The sequence below is a fragment of the Cebus imitator genome, unplaced genomic scaffold (genome assembly GCF_001604975.1).
Source record: "Cebus imitator isolate Cc_AM_T3 unplaced genomic scaffold, Cebus_imitator-1.0 Scaffold681, whole genome shotgun sequence".
NCBI classification, from domain to species: domain Eukaryota; kingdom Metazoa; phylum Chordata; class Mammalia; order Primates; family Cebidae; genus Cebus; species Cebus imitator.
In genome coordinates, this window is record NW_016107996.1 from 618,625 (window position 1) to 625,858 (window position 7,234).

Consider the following 7,234-nt stretch of genomic DNA (forward strand, 5'->3'; position numbering starts at 1 on the left):
AATATTGTTAAATACTCTGTATTGCTGCTATTTTGGGATTTACCCATTTATAGGCACCAAAAATAAATACCATTTTTAAAACTTTCTCATTTTTTTTTTATTTTTTTTTTATTTTTTTTTTTTTGAGACAGAGTCTCACTCTGTTGCCCAGGCTGGAGTGCAGTGGTGTGATCTCAGCTAACTTCAACCTCCACCTCTGGGGTTCAAGGAATTTTCCTGCCTCAGCCTCCCGAGTAGCTGGGATTACATATGCACGCCACCATGCCCAGTTAATTTTTAAAATATTTTTAGTAGAGATGGCATTTCCCCATGTTGGCCAGGCTGGTCTTAAACTCCTGAGTTCAAGTGATCCACCCACCTCGGCCTCCCAAAGTGCTGGGATTACAGGCGTGAGCCCCCAAGCCCAGCCAAAACTTTCTTTCTTAAAGTTTAGTTTGATGGGTGCACATGTCTAGATTGGCAATTATTTTGTTTCATTACTTGCAAAATATGTTTCACTGTTTCCTGAATTTTATTGTGAAGATGCTTGTTAACATTCTAATTGTTCTTTCTTGACAGAAGATCTATACATTTTCTCTGGCTGATTTAAGACCTCCTCTTAGGTTTGTTGTAACACCATTTCACTATGGATTGTGTAGTTATAGCTGTTTCTCTTTACTTGTTTGTGGCATATTTGCTTTCTGACTCTATAAGTGAAAATTTTCTCACCAGTTTGGGAATTTTCCCAGGTATATTATATCTAAATGTTGCTTCACCTACATTTTTTTCTCTTCTTTTATTCCTGAGCTCTAATCATATATACTTCAGAATTTTCATATACTCTTCTATTTCTATTAAGCTTTTAAAATCAGTTTTCCGTGGCTGTGTAATAAAGTGCTCCAAACTCGGTGGCGTAAAACAGCATAGAACTCAGCTGAAATGTATCATCTCATCTCCTTGAAAGTCATCGGGATTTACAAATTCAGTGTGAGTTGGCAGATCAGCTGGGACTCACTGCTCCTGAATGCCCTTAATGCCTAGATGTCTGATAGTTGGCAAGGACTATTTTGTGGAGTTCATCAGCTTTTCTTCATGTGATCTCCCCAGTAGGACTGCCCAGCTTTCTTAGACAGTGATAGTGTTCCAAGATGGTGAGAACTGAAGCTGCAAGCCTTCTTGTGACGTGCACTTAGAAGCAGCACAGCATCATTGCCACGGTGTCCAGTGGCCAAAGCAGATCACAAAGGCAGCCGACATTCCATGGTTAGGGGAACAAGATTAGACTTCTGATCAGAGGAGATGTAAATAATTTGCAGTCGTGTTTATCTATCTAAGCTTGATTCATATGTTCCATGTTCTCAACTATTTTTGCTGTATTCTGGGTTAATGTTTTGGCTTTATCTCTCAGCTTAGTAATTCCTTCTTCAGCTGTAAGCTAACATGCTAGTTTTACCCTCATCTATTAAGAATTTTTAATTTTAACTATTAGGTCTTTATTTCTTGAATCTAAATTTTTACATAATTTTACTCTTTTGCATACTTCTATTTGTAATTGTATCTTCAATTTATTGATAGGTGTCATACCTAGCTATTATACATTTTGTATCTTAAAATTTAACGTCTGCAGTTCTTCAGGTCTCAATATGACTTTTTTTTTGTATCTGTTGAGTCTCAAGCATAGTAATTTACCTTCTTAGGTTTGTAGTAATCTTTATTATTAACCTTATCTTAACATTAAGGAGTTCTGCAGCCTAACTTGGGGATGTTTTCTGTCAGAGAGGATACATTTCTTTTTCTGCCGGGAGAACAAATTTGACCCTGAACCGCTTAGGTCTCACTACAGGTTTTGGCCCATAGCAAGAGCGAGGCTCAGCTCCTTCACCTCTCTGCTTTTCTGATGTTAAATATTCATGCTCACAGTCGTATTTATTTATTTATTTTTACTATTATTTTTTTAAGATGGGGTTTCACCATAATGGCCAGGCTGGTCTTGAACTCCTGACCTTAGGTGATCCACCCACCTTGGCCTCCCAAATTGCTGGGATTACAGGCGTGAGCCACCGCGCCCGGCCTCGCGGTCGTATTTCTATCCGTGTCTGACTTCAGGTTAAACCCGCTCCTCTGTTGGTCGAGGTCCGCTTCCAGCAGTTCTTGCTCCCACCTGTTCCAGCTCCCAGGAACTTTAGGCGGGGCTCCCACACCTATGGCTTTGACTACTCATTACCCTGACCTGGGCTCCAGGTGTTTCTGAATCGCTTTAGAGCCCAGAAAATTTTTATTTATTTTTGTTTTGAGTGACCTCTAAAGAATTCCTTATCCTTTGTGAGACCAGAAATGTCACAAAAACTGTACTATCTAGAGACTAATTGTTGGGTAGATTTTTTTAAAACAAGAACCAAAAAGCACAGACAATGGCTGAAAAATATACAAGCACACAAGATTATCTATTTAGTGTTCCAGTGGAGAACGCATGTCCTGAGGCTAGTCATAAGAAGGTATCAGTCAGACCCGAAATGAAAGACATTCTACTTTTAAAAATGAAATGAAAGGAACAGTATTCTTTTATATTTTATTAACAGCTTGACTGCAACCTCAAGTTGTTAATAAAATGACATATCAATATCATAAAAAATAAAAACTATGCAAATATTCTACATTAAAGAAGACTAAAAAAGATATGACAATTAAATGCAATGCCTGACCCTAGATGAGGTCCTCTGTAAGAGGAAAATATCAAGTCAATTGGTCACTTGGAATGCAGACTGTAGATTAAATACAGCTGTTGTATCGATGTTAAATTTACAGAAGTTCCTAATAGTACTGTGGGTATATAGTAAAGTGGAAATGGATGTGATGTACGCAACTTACAGGAGAGATAAGGAGCAAATGATAAGCAAATGGGGTACAATATTAATGATACCTAAATCTGGCTGGGCTCAGTGGCTCACGCCTTCCATTCCAGCACTTTGGGAGGCCAGGGTGGGGGGATTACGAGGTCAACAGTTCAGGACAAGCCTGGCCAACATGGTGAGACCCCATCTCTACTAAAAATACAAAAAAACAAAAAAAAAAAAAAAAAAAAATTAGCTGGGGGCGGTAGTGCACGCCTGTAATCCTAGCAACTCAGGAGGCTGAGGCAAGAGAACGGCTTGAACCCGGAAGGTGGAGGTTGCAGTGAGCTGGAACTGTGCCACGGCACTCCAGCCTGGGCGACAGAGTGAGACTCCAACTCAGATAAAATAATAATAATAATAATAATAATAATACCTACATCTGAGTAAAGGATATATGGGTATTTTTTGTATTATTTTTATTTTTTCAACTTTTTAGTAAGTTATAAATTGTTTGAGAAAGAGAGATTGCAACGGAGGTGCCTGAGAAGTCAGCAGCTGTGAATTTGGGTTGGCTGGCCAGCTCTTTAAAATAAGGGAAGCTTCCCCCACCTCCCACCACCATTCGAAAAACCAGTACTTTTTTATTGCTCCATGGTTTCCTACAGATTGGTCGCCAAGAAACAGATGCCAGCTCTGCCTTAACTAATGCATCTTTTATTCGAATAACACTACTACCGCACCTCAGCCCCACCAGCTCGGCTTAGCAGGGAACCCGCAGAGTTTTGCCGGAGGTAACTACTCCAGATGCGCGGATCTGGGCGCCTACCCGATGCCTCTCACCCGGGACTCTGTTTCCAGTTTGTCCTGGGGATTGATCCACGACATCTTGAGCTCGCAGGTGCGTTCCCGGCCGTCACCACTAAATGTTCGGTGGACGTTCTGGGCTTTGACAAAGGAGGTGATCTGAGAGTCTTTGTTCCAAGAAACGCGGTGCTGGGCGGGGCCTGGACCTCGGCGGGCGAGGATCCCCTGTGCCGCCCCCCGCCCCCCTTCGAGGTTCCCCACCCCCGAGCCCGCAGGTCTCAGCTGGTGCCCGGCTGCGATACCGGCTTTGGCCTCCTGGGCCTTTATGGTTGAAAAAGGCAGGAAATGAAGCTGGAAAGAGCGAGAGACAGCACATTGTCTGCTTTCAGGCTCCTTCGTTTGTTAACTCGCTGTGTTGCCCTCTTTAGACGCTGCTTGAGCAGGACCCAGCTCAGGGTTTCACAGACTGCGGAGTTTGCATTCACGATTTCACTGCAATTTACTGAATCTTTAAGAAATGCTGATTATAAATCATGAAAGAAATGCAAAGTAACTTGCTTGCGGTTGGGGGTGTAGCTCAGTGGTAGAGCGCGTGCTTAGCATGTACGAGGTCCCGGGTTCAATCCCCGGCACCTCCACCAGTTTTGGGAGGGTGCACTTTCTCCTCTCAATTGACCTCCACTTTCATTTCTCTTTCCCGTTAAATAAACCTGGTCTCATTCATCACTTTTCTGCCTGTCTGTGCAGCATTTGCACAACTCCATATCTGTATCGCTAGCATTGCCACACCAGGAAGGTTCTTTGTAACAAGCATTTTTTGCTTTTTTGCTTTGTAACAAGCATTTTTGCTAATTAATCAGCCTGGTTTCTTTGGATTTCATGCCATGGTGTTATTGAAAAACAGAAAAAAAAAATGAGACCCTTTTTTTCATTCACTTTTTGTTTTCTTTTCTTTTTTGAATTCCAAAGAGTTCTTGGCACAAACAGCAGCATGAAGGTGTAATAGCAGAAACTTATCCATGTCTCTTCTGAGCTTCCAACCGCCCTATAGCTTACCTTTTCTTGAATCACCAGATATGGAACCAGTGGGCCCCATAAGTATTGTGGGGTGATAGGTACATGAAGGACAATAAAATACTGTCTCTTATAACTTGAGGTGCCTCCCAAGTTTAAGCTGAATGAGACCGATGGAATGGCTGGTTAAATGAAGAACTACTGCCCCTTTGCTGAAATAGCTTAGTGGGACTGTGAGAAACCAAGCATTGAAATATCTCTTGTTCAAGAAAATTTCAGTAAAAATAAATGACATGTTGATCTCATTTGACAAACACACTTAACTAGATGATGACCTTCACTGCCCCTAACACCAACAAGTATCCCACAACACCTACATATGCTAATCAATCCAAACCAAAGGTGATTTGCCTAGGCCAGAGCTAGTGTGAAGTATTGATCAAATAGATAATAGAGGAACCAGTTTTCCCTTTTTAGCTCATTGATTTCTAGAAATTATGTTTGAGTCTAATATATAATTCTGTATAATATATAATGGTAATAGATGTTTATGAGGCTCAACATCGTGGCCCATGCCTGCAATCCCAGCACTTTGAAAAGCTGAGGTGGAAGAATTGCTTGAGCCTAGGAGTTCCAGACCAGCCTGGGCAACATAGAGAGACCTCATCTCTACAATTTTTTAAAATTAGTAGGGCATGGTGGTGCATGCCTGTATTCCCAGCTACTTTGGAGGCTGAGGCTGGAGGATCACTTGAGTCCAGGAGGCTGAGGCTCATCACAGTGAGCTGTGATTGTGCAATTGCACTCCAGCCTGGGCAAACAGAGCAAAGCAAGTGCCTGTAAAAAAAGTGGCGGGGGCAGTGCTTACGGTATGTATTCCCTATTTAAGTCTTTTTAAGGTATTTTGTGATCAAATACATTTAAATTGTTTTTCATGACAAGACGAGGATATTCATTATCTTCACGACTAGTTAACATTGTAATGGAGGTATTAACCAAAACATTTAAACGTGAAAAAGTAATTAAAGGATTAACTATGGATAGAAAGGGATAAAGCTATCTATCTTGGTAGGATTATACATCTGGAAGCCACCCCTCAATATAAAAAAACTTATAGAGAATTTGGTAAAGAAGCTGGTTGCAAAGTTAACATAAACATACATACTCACACATACACACACAAAATAGCTTTTCCATATTCAACCTTTGAAGGTTTTTGAATATCAATTTTATTTTGAAAGATGACAAATGAATAAAAAAAATCAAGTATTTATCCTACCTCTCCTGTATGGAATGTATTTCAGGATAAACATATACTTGATGAGGGAAGGATTTTTCTTCATAGGAAAAAACAGCTAATAAATGCAAGAAAGATGATAAAATTAGAGTCAACATTTTGCAAATGGCATTGCTACACCGAATCCAGGTCACAACTGGCAACGGCTGCTATAACCATGAGATGAAACTGGATGAAGGACTCTAAATGGTTGGAGCAGGCTGACACCACCTAAAACCAAAGCTAAATTTTGTATCATCAAATGTGAGACAACTCCATATCATGTGACTCATAATAAAGTAAAATAGAACATGCCTAGGACCACAATAAAATACTTGTGTTGAAAACTAAATTTCTATTATCAAAAGTATAAAATGATTTATTTAGAGTAAATATTGGAGACATAGGAATGTGTTTAATAACATTATGATGATGCAATCAGCCAAATCCAAAATGTGGAAAATTCTCCCGGACAAACTGACCTTCAAGAAATTAATGGCGTGTAAGCCGGGTATGTTGGTGCATGAGTGTAATCTCAGCACTTTGGGTGGCCGAGGTGAGTCTGGGAGTTCAGGACCAGCCTAGCAACACGGCAAAACCCCATCTCTACTAAGAATACAAAAATTAGCCAGGCATAGTGGCAGGTGCCTGTAATCCCAACTACTCAGGAGTCTGAGGCAGAAGAATTGCTTAAAGACAGTAGGGCTTCTTTTTCCCCCAGTTTTAAAAATAACCTTTATTTTTGTAAAGGTAATATGTACATTATAAGAAATTGACAAATACAGGAAACCAAGGACAAAGTCATCCATGATCACAAGCAGTTTATACTTTATACAAGTGTGTCCTTCTAGGTCCTATTGTGTCATCACAACATCCAGTTATATGGGATTAAGATTGTACAGTATATATCATGCTTTTTTACACATCATAAATATTTACCAATTCAAACTTGCAAAGTTATATGAGTATTTTCATAATAAAGAATATACAGCACCAACTCAGTCTGTTAGAAAAAAAAATGTAACCCTGCTTTTTGTGGACAAAAATTTCATAGAAGACCAAAATGGCAACATGCTCTAGATAAAAGCATTAGCAGAGTTCCAGTTAAAATACTGCATTCTCTTAGTGCTCAATTTAAAATAAAACATAAAGCAACTGAATACACTCAGTATAATATTTCTAAGAGAACTCATTAACAGATCTATACCATTAAACTATTAGCAAGAGGTATGTTTGCTTTGGATTACTTAATGTATTCCTATAGTACAGTCAAAAGAGATGCACATAGATCCATGGCCATCGTCAAAATGGAAATATGGACACATCT

The 7,234-nt window shown here is 39.8% G+C and overlaps 1 non-coding gene across 1 annotated transcript; it reads left to right on the plus strand.

Annotated features, from left to right (window-relative positions):
* The first annotated feature begins 4,183 nt into the window (after positions 1-4,183).
* On the plus strand, positions 4,184-4,255 carry TRNAA-AGC. Its single transcript has one exon. It is a non-coding gene; the product is annotated as a tRNA-Ala (tRNA).
* Positions 4,256-7,234: the final 2,979 nt, after the last annotated feature.